Here is a 237-nt window from a genome sequence, read left to right on the forward strand (position 1 = left end):
TAAGTAGAGCCGGCGGGTCGATTTCGGCGGGTGTTTTCCAATAAAACGGATTTCGTCAGAAAAATCCCTGGCTGCCGCCGGCTGCGGATGGGGATCGGGGAGGGCTCGGGCTGCCTTTCCCCCCGCGTGCAGGAGGGCGACCGTTCCTCGCGCCGCCGCCAACTTCAAACGCAGAGTTTGCCCCCGCAAGGGGCCGGTGCGTGCGTCCACCCGCCGTTAGAGTAAACGGCCGCTTCC

Source organism: Haliaeetus leucocephalus, unplaced genomic scaffold (genome assembly GCF_000737465.1).
Source record: "Haliaeetus leucocephalus isolate CR32 unplaced genomic scaffold, Haliaeetus_leucocephalus-4.0 Scaffold924, whole genome shotgun sequence".
In the NCBI taxonomy this organism is placed as follows: domain Eukaryota; kingdom Metazoa; phylum Chordata; class Aves; order Accipitriformes; family Accipitridae; genus Haliaeetus; species Haliaeetus leucocephalus.